The sequence below is a fragment of the Schistocerca gregaria genome, chromosome 5 (assembly GCF_023897955.1).
Source record: "Schistocerca gregaria isolate iqSchGreg1 chromosome 5, iqSchGreg1.2, whole genome shotgun sequence".
NCBI classification, from domain to species: domain Eukaryota; kingdom Metazoa; phylum Arthropoda; class Insecta; order Orthoptera; family Acrididae; genus Schistocerca; species Schistocerca gregaria.
In genome coordinates, this window is record NC_064924.1 from 299916150 (window position 1) to 299932586 (window position 16437).

Sequence of the window (16437 nt, forward strand, 5' to 3'; positions counted from 1 at the left end):
TTCCTTTCCCTATGGTTTTCCACTATTTTTCTCGGAATTTTGAACATCTTCTACCATTTTACAATGACAAGTGCTTTTCGTGCTAGACAAATCCAATATATGTGCCCCGACCTATATTCGTTATTGTTTCCATTATCTGCCGCAACGTCAGAACTTCCTCTCTGATATCCTTACTCTTCGTAAAGCCAAACTGACCTCTAACGCATCCTCAATTTTCCCTTCCTTTCTTCTGCTCATTATTGTTGTCAGAAACTTCGATGCACGAGCAGTTAATTCTCGCACTTATTAGCACTTGTTACCTTCGGAATAGTGTGGATCCTGCTTCTCTGACAGTCTTATGATACATCGCAAGTCCCATATATATATTCTGATACCAATATGAATGGTAGTTTTGTTGCTACTTCCCCTAACGATTTTAGAAATACCAATGGAATGTTATCTATTCCTTAATTTCACGCCTTCCAAAGCTCTTTTAAATTCTAATACTAGAACCCCTACCTATTCTCTCAAAATTCTGTTGCTTCTTCTGTCGCGTTATCGGACAGGTCTTCCCCCCCTCGGAGAGGTGTTCAGTGTTATTTCCACCTATCTGCTCTCTTCCCTGTATTTAACAATGGAACGACCAGCTTTTAATTTCACTGAAGATTATTTTAACTTTTTGACACGCTGAGTCCGTCCTTCCGACAATCATTTCTTAATCAATTTCCTCACATTTTTCAAGCAGCCGTTCCGTCTTAGGTTCTCTGTATTTTCTGTTTATGTCAATCCGAAGTGACTTGTATTTCGGTAATCCTGAATTTCCCTGAACATTACTGTGCTTCATTTCTTCGCAGCTCAGCTGAAGTATTTCAACAGTGAGAGAGTGCAGGGCACACTTACTTCTGATAAGGTGTAGGGAATACTATCTACTGCGATTTGACTTCATACTTTATGATGAAATGGTGGGCAGCAGTTTACGGTCTTGCCTGTGTGCTCTAGGGAAGGAAATACGGTAAGCTTTATTTGCTTTCAAAGGAACAGGGTATCGACGTAAACGACTGCAGTAAAACCACGGCGTTGGTGTGCTGACAAAGCGCGTTTTTCTGGAGAACGGTGAGGAGACATTTCCAGACTGCCGCATGCCGAGATCGCATTTTGCCAAAAACACATTAGCTTGGCGCCGGACAGGGGACATACGTCCAGGTATACGGCCTAGCGCCTTGAAGTTGCTAACAGCTGGTTGTAGGCCGAGAATAAGGCAGGGGATTTGCCCTTGTTAGGGAACAAGCCGCCAAAAGGAATGTAAACGTTCTGCGGATCTCCATGGGACATGGATACTTGCGTCCAGACGTCCACACTCTGTTTCAAAACATGTTTTATCAATGCACGGAACTGTTTGCGAGTTTGTGGACGTTCTTTGCAAACTTTGAAATGGGCGCAACGGGGGAGATAAGAAGTTGTTTATGGAGGGCTGTGCTTCCACCCTGTGTTGTGGTAGCAAAAGACCCGGCAAACATATGGGAAAGAGGCCACAAGCTGAATTTTTTTCCGTTTTCCGAGAGTTAACTTTAAATTCTCTTATTGGTCAAATCGGTTTGCAGTGCATAGACCATTCTTCGATCTGAGAATGTCCGGATCCATATCGTGATTGGCTTGAAGTGGGGGAAGTCAAAAAAGAGAATTGTGCTTTTAGAACTGAGCTGCAGAGGAAGTGGTGAGAAAGGAAGAGACTTCTCTCTTGTACAAGTCTCTTTTACTGGCGCGCCCGCATCTCGTGGTCGTGCGCTAGCGTTCTCGCTTCCCACGCCCGGGTTCCCGGGCTCGATTCCCGATGGGGTCAGGGATTTTCTCTGCCTCGTGATGGCTGGGTGTTGTGTGTTGTCCTTAGATTAGTTACGTTTAAGTAGTTCTAAGTTCTAGGGGACTGATGACCATAGATTTTGAGTCCCATAGTGCTCAGAGCCATTTGAACCATTTTTTTACTGGCGCTTCACTAGTAAAGAACTGCAGATCTCTACCTGAACAATGAGACATTTGTCCTTTGCTAGTATGCCAGTTACCTTCCGAACCGTCAGACGTACTGATTATATTATCACGGTCACAACGAGTGATGCTTGCGTGTACTTATTTGTCTTGAGTCGGCTGTCTAAACATTTGACGTATTCCGACATGCACAGTCGTGGCATAGAGTCAAATTGGTTTGGCAGACCAGCGATCAGGTCCACCTGCACACTGGAATCCATCGGGGTTTCAGAGGCTCATAGAGAAGTACCTGCATTCTGAATTAACCGAATGCGAGACCGAGTACTTGCATTTTTCGCGAATGCGCATTTAACAAAATATTGCCGCCGTCCATGACTTCAGTCGACGAACTCATCGTGGTGTCCCGCCTAGACCAGAAGCATGGTAAAGTATTCGCTGCTGCGACGTAAGGCTATAACATATGTTTCTCAGCACCCTGTTCTTTCGAACCATATTTTTCTTTTTTTTTTGTATGGTGGAAAATAGATGCTTCGTGGTGGCATAGTTTGATGCCATAACCTGGATTCAAGTGTATGAAGTCAGATAGAGCGAGTAGGTTAGTGTCGTGTGTCGATCCCCAGCAGATCACTTTGTCCACCACAGATCCCACGTTAGTAAGGCATTTGTTAAATAATTTTTTTTGTATGATGTTTCTTTAATAATTTTATTGTCTTGTCATGTTTAGATCAATAAATCGATTGTGAATACACTACAACTTCTCCCTGAGTTCTGATTAACAGTTCCTTCGCATTTTTATGGCAGTCTAGATCTGAAACATAAGGAGTAGCTTTTATACTTTGTGTCCACTGCGTGGATCTTTTACTTCATTTACAATAATGGTCTTTCAAGTTACCCATGGTTTCTTCGCTGTTGCCTTTCTTGTACCTATGAATTTCTTTTATACTTTCGTTATTTCTCTTTTTTTGGCATGTCCATTCATCTTCAACTGAATTGTCTACTGAGCTAGTCATTATCGCCATATCAAATGCTTCCTAGAACATCAAGTGTGTAGCTTCATTCTTCAATATTTCCGTATGTCACTTCTTTGCCCATTGATTCTTCCTGACTAGTCTCTTCAGCCTACTCTTTTTCAACATAAACAGTGATCTGTGTCTATATCTTATTTCGTAATCCCTGCCTGACCAAGATGTAATCCAACTAAAATCTTCCTGCGTCTCCTGCCCTTAACCAAATGGACCTCCTTCTATGGTAGTTCTTGAACTGGGTATTCATAATTACTAACTGATATTTATTACAGAGCTCTCCTCTCTCTCGTTCCTATTATCAAGCTCATAATCCCCTGTAACACTTCCTTCTAGTCCCTCCCCAACAACAGCATTCCATTTCCCATAACTGTTAGATTTTGATCTCCCATTATGCACTGAACTATCTATTCAATACCATCGTAAACTTTCTGTACCTCTTCATCCTCTGTTCGCGACGTTAGCATATATATCTGAACTGTTGTTGTCGGTTTCGGTTTGTTGTCGATTGTGATGCTAGCAACCCTATTACTGAGCTTTTCACTGTAATTCACTGTCTGCCCAGTCTTTCTGTTCTTCATGAATCCTGCTCCGATTATACCATCTTCTGCTGCTGTTGCTGTTACCCTATACCCACCTGACGAGAAATCGTTGACTTCTTTTCATTTCACTTCACTGACGCTTACTGTGTCTATATTGAGCCTAGGCCTTCCGTTTTGGAGATTTTCTACCTTCCGTATCATGTTCAAGTCTCTGACGTCCTACACATCAACTCGTAGAAAATTCCGTTGGTTACTCAATCATTTTCTCATGGTCGCCTCCTCCTCAGCTGTCCCCTCCGAGAGATACTAGTGGAAGACTAGTACATAATCTTTTGTCAATGGAGAGTTTATCATGCCACTTCTTTCTTCTATTACAGACTACATGCCCTGAGGAAACACATTATGTGTTTTTAACACAGTGGTTTCCATTGCCATCTACATCCTCATGCCGCTGGTTATTGGTGATTCTTCCAGTTTTAGGACCAGTTTCCCAGCCCATGGGTAAGAGAGTGCCAGAAGCTCTGTCCGCTCCTCCGCCCACTTTGACAAGGCCTTTGGCAGGGAGAGGGTGGATTCTTACGGCGGAAGTCTTCGGCCACCGTTGCTGATGACTCATCTCCAAGATTGAGGCATCGGCGAGTTTCCAATACGAGAATGAAGCCGTTTCGATTACTAGTCAAAGAAGCTACCACTACCCCTTCGTTGTATTGGTTAAAATAGCAGTTTTTAAGTTTCTGGAGGAATGTGATTTATGATGTCTTCCCACAGGTCGCGAAGTTCTCAAAACTTACGGAGCGGTGGACTGTGGGAGCGGAGCTGGTGCCCTATAGCGTCCATGATGTTTACCGTTGGTTTTACACCACTGTAGAATGGTTCTGGTCTTGTCACGAAGCGAGCCAACCTGATGGAATATGGTGTAGCAATCAAGAAAGGCGTCAAGGCACAGGAGAAGCAGCCGGTCCGCTGTTGTTATGGTGGCGTCGATTGATGCCAGAGGTCCCGTGGAAGCTCAGATGAAAGTCTTCCAAGTCATACTACAGCTCCATCATCCAGCTTCCGTGTCGCAGTGCACGTTTCGAGCAGGCTCACACCCTTGTGATGGCGTATCAGATACCACCATCGACTTGATTTAACCATAAACATCGGGTTAGATTTCGTGGGACTCATTGAGTTCCAGAACCGTAACCTGGTTCAAGACAGATAGAAGATAAGCATCATTCGCAATGTTATCTTACCTCTTTTTTTACTGCGATTCTAGATTCCAGCTAACAGCACAGATAAAAGCACAGCTCACATCATTGCGTTATAGGTAGTCATGTAGACTCAGCGTAGTTATAACTACACTTAAATGTTCGACTGATCCCTGCATATGCCAAAGTTGTTGTTATAACTATGCTGTGCCTACATGAGTATCTGAAACGTCTTGATTATAGCTGCACTGTTAGCCAAAATGTAGGTCTGCAATAAAATATAGATATTACTGCAACCGATGCGGACCTTCTCTCTGTCCATGTTAACAAGAAACAATATTCATTGGACTAGGCGATTTGTACCCACTGATCCAGGGTCAAAACTCGATGTTTCCGTGTCACTGAAATCGTAAATAACGGTGTTTCTGAATCAACATGGTAACACGCAGGGGCCGCCTGCTGTGAAGCCTTGTGTTTCACTACGTGCGCTGAACCTCAGAAATACTATCGCCTGTACCAGGATTATACTCTGTCGTCAAATCTTGTTTTATACGGTGGGTAAGCACCCATAGCCTAGGAGCAGCCGGCCGCGGTGGTCTCGCGGTTCTAGGCGCGCAGTCCGGAACCGTGCGACTGCTACGGTCGCAGGTTCGAATCCTGCCTCGGGCATGGATGTGTGTGATGTCCTTAGGTTAGTTAGCTTTAAGTAGTTCTAAGTTCTAGGGGACTGATGACCATAGCAGTTGAGTCCCATAGTGCTCAGAGCCATTTGAACCATTTTGAGCCTAGGAGCAGCGTCTTTGATTAGTAATCAAAGTGTTCTCGGTCCCGGTTTTGAAACCGGGCACCGCTTAAATTTTGATTAATAAAAGCACAGGCGGCCGAAGACTTCCGGCATAGGAAGTCATCCTTATACTGCCAACTGCCTTGTCAAAGAGGGCGGACAGAGGTTCAGGGCACACTCTTGTCCTTTGGGTGGGAAACTGCCCATAAATACAGAATAATCTGCAATGATCAACGGTATGAGGATGTAGAAGGTAATGGAATCGACTGCATTACAGACACATAACGTGTATCTGTAGGACATGTGACCTGTAATTGAAAAAGTGTCATGGCGACCTCTCCATTGGAAAAAGATTCCAGAATAGTCCCCCGTTCAAATCTCCAGGAGGGGAATTAAAAGGGGGATGAGGCCATGTGAAAAAGATTGGATAATTGACGAAAGGATAACATTCTGTGAGTCGGGGTGAGGAATGTCAGAATCTTGAAAGTGGTAGGGACGTTACAGAATCTGAAAAGGGAAATGCAAAGGCTCAATCTAGATATAGTAGGGATCAGTGAAGTGAAATAGAAAGAAGACGAGAATTTCTGGTCAGGTAAGTACAGAGTAATATCAACAACAGCAGAAAATGGTATAACGGAAGTAGGATTCGTTGCGAATAGAAAGGTAGGTCAGAGTGTGCGTTACAGTTAACAGTTCGGTGGTATAGTTGTTCTTATCAGAACCGACAGCAAAACCAGCACTGACAACAATAGTTCAGATGTAGATGCCGACATCGCAATCTGAAGATGAAGAGATAGAGAATGTATGTGAGAATATTAAAAGGGAAATACAACCGATTAGTCGTAGGGGACTGGAATGCAATTGTAGGGGAAGGAGTAGAAGAAAAATTTGCTGGATAATATGAGCTTGGGACAAGTTATGAGAGAGGGCAAAAACTAGTTCCGTTCTGTAATAAATTTCAGCTACTAACAGCGAATCCTCTGTTCAAGAATCACAAGAGGAGGAGGTATACTTGGAAAAGGCCTTGTGATGCGGGAAGATTTCAGTTAACTACATCTTGATCAGACAGAGATTCCGAAATCAGATACTGAATTATAAGGCGTACTCAGGAGCAGATATAGACTCAGATTGCAATATAATAGTGATGAAGACTAGAGTGAAGTCCAAGAGATTACTAAAGAAGAATCAATATGCAAAGAACTGGGATACGGAAGTACTAAGGAATTACGAGACACGCTTGAATTTCTCTAACGCTCTAGATACATCAGTAAGGAATAGCTCTGTAAGCATCACAGTTGAAGAGAAATGGACATCTCTGTAAACGACAATCACAGAAGAAAAACATAGGTTTAAGGAAGGTAACTGCGAAGAAACCATGAGTAACAGAGGCAATACTTAAGTTGATCGATGAAAGAAGAAAGTACACATACATTCAGGAAAGTTCATTAATACAGAGCTGCAAATTGCTAAGGAATGAAATAAATAGAAGTGCTGGTAAGGTATGACGAAGAGGCTGCATGAAAAATATGAAGAAATCGAAAAAGAACTTTCTCTCGGAAGGAATGACTCAGCATATAGGAAAGCGAAATTAAAAGCAAATGAAGTGAAACGAACGTACGGCATTGATGGCCTGAAGGCCTCATCCGGAGAAGTTCGGCTGCCGAGTGCGAGTCTTATTTCAGTCAACGCCACATTGGGTGACTCGCGTGCCTATGATGAGGAGGAGATGATGATGAGGACAACACAACACCCAGTCTACGAGCGGAGAAAATCTCCAACCAGACCGGGAGTCTAGCCCGAACCAGCTGCAACGGAGTCAAGCACGTTACCATCCAACTAACTAGGCGGACACATTAAAATCAAGAGTGGTAGCATAGAGAGCCCAAGGGGAATTCCACTTTTATATGCAGAGGAGAGGTTGGATAGGTGGAAAGAGTATATTGAAGGCCTCTGTGAGGGGGTAAGATTTTTCTGATGTGTTAGAAGAAGAAACAGGAGTAGATTAAGAAAAGATAGGTGATCCACTATTAGAAACGGAATTTAAGAGAGCTTTGGAGGACATAAGATCAGATAAGGCAGAAGGGGTAGATATTATTCCATCAGCGAGTGCCAACAAGACGACTATTCACGCTGGTGTGTAGAATGTATGAGTCTGGCGACATGACTTTCAAAAAAATATCATCCACACAGTTCCGAACACTGCAAGAGCCTACAAGTGCGAGAATTATCGCACAGTCAGCTTAACAGCTCATGCATCCGAGTTACTAGAAATGACAATATGTAGAAGAATGAAAATGAATATTGAAGATGTGCTACATGACTATCAGTTTGGCTTTAGAAAAGGTAAAGGCACCCGGTACACAATTCTGACATTACGGTTTATAATGGAAGTAAGACTAAAGAAAAATGAAGACACATTCATAGCATCAGTAGACCTGCAAAAAGCGTTTGACAATTGGAATGGTGCAAGATGTTCGAAATACTGAGAAAAATAGGAGTAAGCTACAGGATGAGACGGGCAATAAACAAATGTACAATAACCAAGAGAGAATAATGAGAGTGCACGACCAAGAAAGAAGCGCTGAGATTGAAAAGGATGTAAGACAGAGGTGTAGTCTATCCCCCCTACTGTTCAATCTCTACTTCTAAGAAGCAATGGTGGAGATAAGAGAAAGCTTCAGGAGGGGAATTAAAATTTAAGGTGAAAGGATATCAATGATACGATTCACTGAAAACATTGCTATCCTGAGTGAAAGAGAAGAAGAATTACATTATGTGCTGAATGGAATGAACAATCTAATGAGTACAGAATGTATGAACAGTGGCGCCATTAAGATAGTAGACTGTTCTGCCTGGCACCACTAGCTCAAGAGTAGTACTGACTATCCCTGTGCTGCTGGTCCCGGCAGGGGTTCGAGTCCTCCCTTGGGCATCGGTGTGTGTGTGTTTGTCCTTAGGATAATTTAGATTAAGCAGTGTGTAACCTTAGGGACTGATGGGGCAGTTAAGTCCAATAAGATTTCACACACATTTGAACATCCAAATCCCTCTTGCCAATAACTATAAGGATGTCCTCATAAACGCTTTGCTTGCCCATGTACATACGGGTTCGCTGGTCCGAGTGACGAGGCATCACGTTTGCGAGTGGCGGTAGCGTTGCGACAAGATACGGTCACGAGGTCCGAGGGGCTGAAGCCACGAGCTACTCAAGCAGGGCCTGCGCAGAGTTACGATACCGGAGCACTTCACCGGGGTCAGCGTCGACTACAAGCGGCAGACCGACATCCCGTCGGTTGGTTGCGTCAGACGACCGCCTGTGGCCTGGATGCCCTTTCCACCTACTGTCATAGGCACCACTCAGTATCTGCCGCGACGTACCGTGGATGCATGGAGCTGCTTGCTTATAAAAGCGTGTGACAGTCACTAATCCCCGCAGTGACTAGTGTCACTGCCTACCTGACCTCCATGAGTTAACGAGCATTTCGCTCTAAGTATATGGCCGAAAGAGACAGCCTTCAGGAATTGTGAAACGAACCCTGTCGTCTAGGACCGTATGCCACAAAGGGCGCAGATTTACCACGAGTTGAGAAAATTGACATGCGTCTATTGTGCTGAATGAGGCTTGAGAGCCGTAGTGTGAGATTGAGACGGACGAAAACCTACGTCATAGGGAGACCCCGTCGAAGCCATTTGTGACCAGGGAGACAAAGCAGTGTGAAATATGGCAGACCTAAGATCGGCCATAAAGGGAAGCAGATATAAAAACTATTTAATTCTGTAGTAATTCAGGGAATGAAGCCACAGAAATTTTAATCTACCATCCTTCATAAATTTTCATGGTGATCCCAATAAAACTTAAATATTGAACATAAGTATAATAGTTTCAGATTTATAGTTAAATTAACAAGTTTTGTGACAAAACCTGAATTCTCAAATCTGAACTCTTTGGTCGACCTTAAGGATATACATTTCATATAGACGAGCATTATTAAAACGACAAATGTTGTAAATATCAACTCTGAAACTTAATTTGTTTAAAAGATATAGTGAATTTAAATTATCAGTATTTTCAGTTAAGCATCAGATCATTATTTCCTCCACACCAAACACATTGACAGCATGACACCTTATTCAATCATTAGGTAAAAAAAATGCAAAACAGCGTTTGGTGCCATTGGCCGGGAGACTCCTTGCGGGTCAGGTCCGCCAGCTTTGGTGCAGGTCTTATCACTTTCGAGGCCGCGTTGGGAGACCTGCGCTCCGGAAGAGGATGAAATGATGATGAAGAAAACACAACACCCAGTACTTCAGGGGAGATAATCTCCGACCCAGTCGGGGATCGAACCCGGGCCCATAGGACGGCTATCCGTCACGCTGACCACTCAGCAACATATTTTGTATGGTTTAGTGCATACTAGTTACTTTTGTTCTTCATTTGTTTATCAGAAAGCACATTGGTGCAAGGATACTGGCCGTGACATTCAAAATTAAGAAGAAAATTTTATTTCTCTTATGTAATAGAATTTAAAGTTTATTATGTAATGGATAATATTGTTACCTTATTTAGAACTTGAAAGTGGGCAAGCTTTGATTATTTAAATATGTTGAAATGTAAAATAATGCAGAATAAGCTGTATCCAATAAGATGGACGGCTTCAGGAAAGGCAACTGCCCTAGTCAGTTGAGCGAGGATATTCGGCGCTTGGGAAACGCAGTCGGGGACGGGCGGAGGGACAGTGCTGGTGGAAACGCGAAATCGGACAGTTCGGCTGTAGACACCAAAGTGGAGAGTGCTGGCGGAGACGCCAAAGCGGAGGTTCGGTCTTTAGGCAGCTAGGAAGTGAAACGACTTAGAAAATTTCGCGTTGTGTGGTATCCACTTTCGCTACAATTTTGCTTTCTGAATAAACATTATTCTAAACAAATCGCAACGATGTGGCCTACATCGTTTATGGGTCGTTATTTTAGTTCCCAACCTCATTATTAATGTTATTATATGTTACATTAACAAACTTGCCATCAGCCAAACAATTTAACGAAAGGGTCACAAGTGTCTAATGTAGGGCGTGTAACGTGTGGTTCAAACCCCCTAGACGAGTTTCAGTCAAGACATCCCCGACGAAGAGGAACCGCATATTAGCCCGAACATCTTTGGGATGTTAGCTCGCACTTCCGAATTATTTTCTGGTTTGTACCCGACCCTCACAGTTTTACTCGGTCGGCTCTATGGTTGTGAATATAGACACTAGTATTGTACAAGACACTAGTTGTCGTTTGAAAATTTGTTTTGATATTACATTGCTCAAACTTTCTATTTTATACCCGATCATTAGTGTTTTAATGAATCAACTCCTGTTCGTAAATACAGTCGGCACAATTGTACTAAGGCACAGATTGCCGTTAAACAAACAGGGGCCTTGTGGTTAGATTTAGATGTTAACAAGAACAAAAGCCTCTTCATTGTAACAACTTACGTTTCTTGTGATGCTACTGCTTCATTTATGAAATCTGTTACGTCTCCGCTTCCTATACTTTTGGCGTAATTAATGTATAGCCTTGATCAAGACACAAATTATAATGATTGAACATATGCGTTGTAATTAATCTCTTGTGATTATACCTGAAAATTGTCTGTTATTTAATAGATGTTTTAAGTTTTAGGATAGTCACAAGCAACTATTATGTCAATCGCTACTTTTCAAAAATATTTTCTTACATGATTTATTGTTGAAACGTTGATCACTCATCACATAGTTAAATATCATTACGTGACTGATGTATTTAAAGTCAACTCGTCTGCATCATATGAACATTGAGAATGAAAATTTTGTGCTGCATTATACAAATAATGTGTTCAATTATGTTTTCCCTCCTGGTATTTTTTCATGTAACCGACATGTCAATTTACTTTCACCAAGCAGACTGACTACTTTTGCACACGATAAAACAAGCGTCAACGAACATAGTAAATGCTCCATATTTTTGGGTGTGCATGTTGAAGGAAACCTGATTAGGAATAAGCATTTTACACAGCTGTTGAGACAGTAAACTTCAGCTTATTCAGTCTACTAAAATATTTTGCGTTTTTTTTTTACAGTTTTGAACATTTCTGTCTTTCAGCAACCGTATATTAGTTTCAAGACAGAAATAACACAGCAACATGGTTGCCAATAAACGTTCAATACATTTACCTAGGTTTCGACACTTCTAAGCATGTCGTCATGGTAATGAAAATTTAAATGCCTTATAAAATAAAGCATAGAAAAATAAGTTACGTAGAAACATTGACCAAGATGAAAAACGTCATAACATAGCAAGGTTACTTACTTAAAGTTACACTGCGAGAAGGCAATAGTCTAAGTTTAGAGTAGACATGCTCAAGCGAAAAATTAAAAATGATGAACGTTACAGCCTTTAGAACGTACACTTTGTAAGAAACATCAGACTGCCTGGTCTAGTGATTTACATTACTGCTACGAAAACAAGACAAACGTGGCGCCGCCTATAGGGCGCGGATATTGACATATATCCATTTGAAATATTATAACGGAAATAATCGAATTAAACAAACAATTTATAAAAATAACAAATTCAAAGGATGGGAGCTTACTGTATTTTAGAAAATACAAAGCAGTCAAGCAAATGGATTGCACCTAAGAGCCATCAGTTAGGCTTTGCTGAAATTACCATTACGTAAGTGCAGAATATTATAGAATATTTACACAAACAGCTTTACAGTCCAAAAGAAAGACTCAGCATGAATAAACCTTCTAACACATCTATATGAGAGTTGAAGAAAACGATGTTTCGGTTACACAAACAGCTGAACAGTCAAAAAAAATTCTGTGTATGAAGGAAATTTTAGTAGTATATATCTATGTGAGATTTGAAGAAAAAAAATTTTCGGGACCAGAGATAGGAAAACATAGTAAAACATAGAGTAATAAAAAAATCCGCGGGGGGTGGATTAAACCCATTGAAAAAGTTTTTGTTTCGTACCTGTCACTGCTCTTTGTGGATGAGGCCACCGTTTTTAGGAATACGCTTGAAAATCTCCAGCTCTTCGAGTACGTCGAGCGTGTGACCTTTCTCTTCACTATGTAAAATGGAAATTACTTCAGCACTTTTGGGTTTGTGGCTGTAAATGAACACATGATGAGCAAACGTGGAATTATGTACATTAGTTCCTGTTTTTCCTTATAATTGTTCCTTATACCTGACACTGACAGATCTTTCAGTTTGTCCAATATGATAAGCAGGACACGTATCACAACTGACTATAAACTCCTGAACTGTGTGTAGGACGAACTGTGAACTTGTGAATACAATTTTTCTGCAAGTTAGTGTTCATAGTAAAAGCAACTTTGCATCCATATTTTTTAACTAGTGAGCGACGAATTCTATGAGAAATAAGGCTACAAACGAAATCGAAAAAACTATTTTAACTCGTTACTGTCAGAATGAGCACCGATGCCTCAACTAGTCACAATAGCGTCAGTTTTAACTCTGAAAATGTTTTTAGCTTACGACGAATCATAACCGTTATTAACTGCGGTATTCTTTATTGAATTCATACCATCATTAAGCTTGGCCGCTGACAAAGATTCCATATTTTCGCTTAAATATCGTGTATGGATTAATTTTATTTGTTCACACATGACTTACAAAGAAAATATTGATTGCACAAAATGCACAAAATGTAGGTTAGAGATGCAGTAATTAATAATACTCCATCTTCAGTCACAATATTCTCTATTCTCTAAAGACAGACAACCTCGTTTCGGAGCTCCGTTTTCAAGGACTTTATAGACATAATGGGCTTTACATTTGCTTCAGTTTTTCACCAAACAATAACAGAGAGAACGATGGAATTGTTACATTTAATGAGAAGACTGCTCAGGTCGGAGCTTTCCATGGCATGAAGACTGGAGTAAAATAATTAAATAACCTTTTCTCCATTGAGGACAGGGTAAACAAAACAATAACTAGGATAGACGTAACTGTTTGCATTAAAAACAGTACACCCACCTTCACCATATGCAGAAAGAAAACAGCTACAGATAGTGCTTTCCACCACTGCTCCTTCCGCCCCACTACACAAAAATGAACAGCATACATAGGTGTGACAACTAGGGCAGTGACACAGTGAACATCCCAATGGCACAATATGACTTTGTTGATGAAATTATAGTAATCAAACAAATAAACTCTTGTAATTACCTTCCACAATTGATCAACTGCTTCGTAACATAAGGAGCTTTTTATAAACCTGTCAATCAGTTGAAAAGTACGTCACTGAAATGAGATATTACACAAATAATGAATCAAAGTGTGCCCTTCCTCGCATTATCAATATGCTTGAAAACAAGCACACAGCTGCTTAGATCACATGCCCGAACTGCCCCAGTTTTTTAATAGGTCATTTACCATACGATATAATGAAACTGTCTGTGCTAAGTTGAAATGTACCTCGTAAATATATAATGGCAATTCACGATTACGACAGCACAGACAGCCTTCGAGATCCCGCTACATATCTCACGGCCTGCCACGGTCAACCTTCAGATACTAACTCAAAATACTAGGGACACTAGAAATACACCGTCATCAGATTTTTCAGTCCACCGACATGCTGAATGAAGAGACAGATAATAAATACAACAGATTACTTTCAGCAATCACAATGAGTGTTTAATTATACAACAGCCCCGCAGGAAACAATGCACAGTTTTCTTATCTTTGTCTCAAACTGAAATACAGGCCATCATTTCCATCTCATTCCATCTACCCTGCACTCTCCCCCCTTTCTCTATCCCCCTCCTTCTTTCCCACTAATTCCCAGATTTCACCCGCTGTCACATTACAGGGAGCTTCATTTCACGCGTATTCATAACTACAACAATGTTATTATTATGCTAAAATCTCAGAAAGTATAAATTGCCCATTCAGCGATTGACGCAATAAAATACAGGTATTATTTTGAATTACTGTGTATGTTAATAACCATGACCAATCTCTTGTTGAATATGGCAGAACGTAAAACTAAAATTCTAAATTTTCGGTGCTATAAATATTTTTAATACCTTATTTCATTTTGTAGATGCCCGTAATTGAAAATAATAGGAAATTTAATATTCTGTCTCATCACTGCAACATAAGTTATGCACCCGTCGACTGAGACACGTTTTACTGTCATAAATATCTAAAATCTTTCACAACTTAAATTCAACCCTGAAGCCCTTTTCCTAGTGCAGAAGAGGATTGTTATATGTTGAAACTCTGATAGTATGTTTCAGTACTTCGTCTCATTTGTCTCATTAATCACACCTGAAGCAATTTTCTGATTAAATCTACCAACCGTTCATTCTGTTACCTCAACGTGACATACTGAAGTGGATGTAGCTCCCATCATCTGTGTGCATTCCTTGAAAACGGATATGTCTTCCAAAATTCGAAGGACCGCTACCGTAACCCAAAAACATTGTGACTGAAGACAGAGTATTTTAAATTTAAATATTCCCTCCAAGAAGTGAGGCGCTTTAATTATACCTTCACATTATCTATATTGGCTAATGAAATCCATCAAAGCAGTATTTCACAATTTGAGAAGAAGAGTGATGTCAATACCTACCCTACCATATCTGTCGGTGGCTCAGACAACAGTCCAATAAGCATAAAAAATGGTTTTACCATTTGCCCTGTAAATCCAGCCTAAAATCATTTGTTCAGGAAATTTTCATTTAAAAACTGGCAGGCCATGAAACGAGAAAAATATTTACTTGTTGTGTGGGGAGAGCCGAGATACTTGTTCATAAATGTAAGAACTAGTAATGTATACATATGCTCTAAAGTGTCTCGTTCACTGCACTTAACAAAATAGTTTTAATGATTTATAGAATATGCAACTAACAAATTAAAAAGAATTGGCCAGGATTCGCTCACTGAAGATTCGCGTGCATATGAAATTATGTACTCGTATATAGGCAGTTCATCCACGCCGGGAACCGAGAATGTTGAAGACTTTGGCTTGTTAGCGGCATCGACAGTGGCAACAGGAATCCCTGAAAGTCCAAGACTTCCCGTAATGTTTTACTTTAATTTGGAACTCCTGTAATAAAATGAGAGAAGAAGTATTCTTTTGTTTGATATAGTTACAAACTAAAAATTTCCGGATATATTTTGCCGACCGTTGTGGCCGAGCGGTTCTAGGCGCTTCAGCCTGGAACCGCGCGACCGCTACGGGCGCAGATTCGAATCCTGCCTCGGGCATGGAGGTGTGTGATGTACTTAGATTAGTTAGCTTTAAGTAGTTCCAAGTTCTAGGGGACTGATGACCTTAGCTGTTAAGTCCCATAGTGCTCAGAGCCGTTTGAACCATTTTGAACCGCATATATTTTCCTTTACGTGAACTTTGAATCCTTGTTTCTTGCCAAACTTTGTGATTGTAAGTCAACGGAAAATAGGCTACAGGCTGTAAAAGTGAGTTTGCGAGTGTCAAAGTATGTAACACAAATAGCCGTATCCTTTCTTTGCATTGACTCATAAGGTTTCCTTTGTTATACCGCTAAATCAGCATAGGTTTTAATATGTGCCACATTTCAGCTAGGTACGTCCACCCGTTCCTGACAAAAAGGGGTTTTAACAGACGGACAGACAATTTTTTTTCGTGCCATGTAATTCCAAATTTACTATTTTCGTATCTTTCCCTTTATTTATATTTTGTAAACTTGCTTCTTTCCAAATAACGTTACTCTATTATAGCGGGATATGCCCTACAGATTCGGAAGAGGATGTTCGCGAGTGTCAAAATATATGACCAAAAATGGCCGTATGTTTTGAATAAATTGAGATAGAAGCTGGCATTTTTCCCACGTCCAAACAGCTACAAATCTCAGTAAATCAGATAAATTTCAACTTGATATCTCAACCGTAACTGA